Genomic DNA, 414 nt, shown 5'->3' on the forward strand with positions numbered 1-414 from the left:
ACATGTCCTGACCTCCCAAACTACTGGTCTTCATCTGGCCAATCCCCTTCACTGATCCTGTTCAGTCCACATAAAGATTAGACCTTCAGACCTTCAGACCTGCCTCCGTCCCTGTTCTTCTCCTCTTCCTCTTCACTAATGGAAGAATTAACAAACCAGAACAACCACCTACAGGGGGCGCTCTAAGCCAGTACAACCTCCACCACTGCATCACACTCTGGTCAAGGATCCAAATGACCTCAGATTGAGAACCAGGGACAATCAAATGACATCAACCTGGACTCAGGGCCAACGAGTCCCAACGTGTCCCAACCAACTGTGGGGTCAAAGGCCAAGGTCATGTGACCCATCCAGTCTAAAATAAATAAAAAGGAACAGACCAGTGAAGTCTGATAAGACACCATGAGAAGGAGA

Source organism: Cynoglossus semilaevis, chromosome 18 (genome assembly GCF_000523025.1).
Source record: "Cynoglossus semilaevis isolate Cse_v1.0 chromosome 18, Cse_v1.0, whole genome shotgun sequence".
NCBI lineage: Eukaryota > Metazoa > Chordata > Actinopteri > Pleuronectiformes > Cynoglossidae > Cynoglossus > Cynoglossus semilaevis.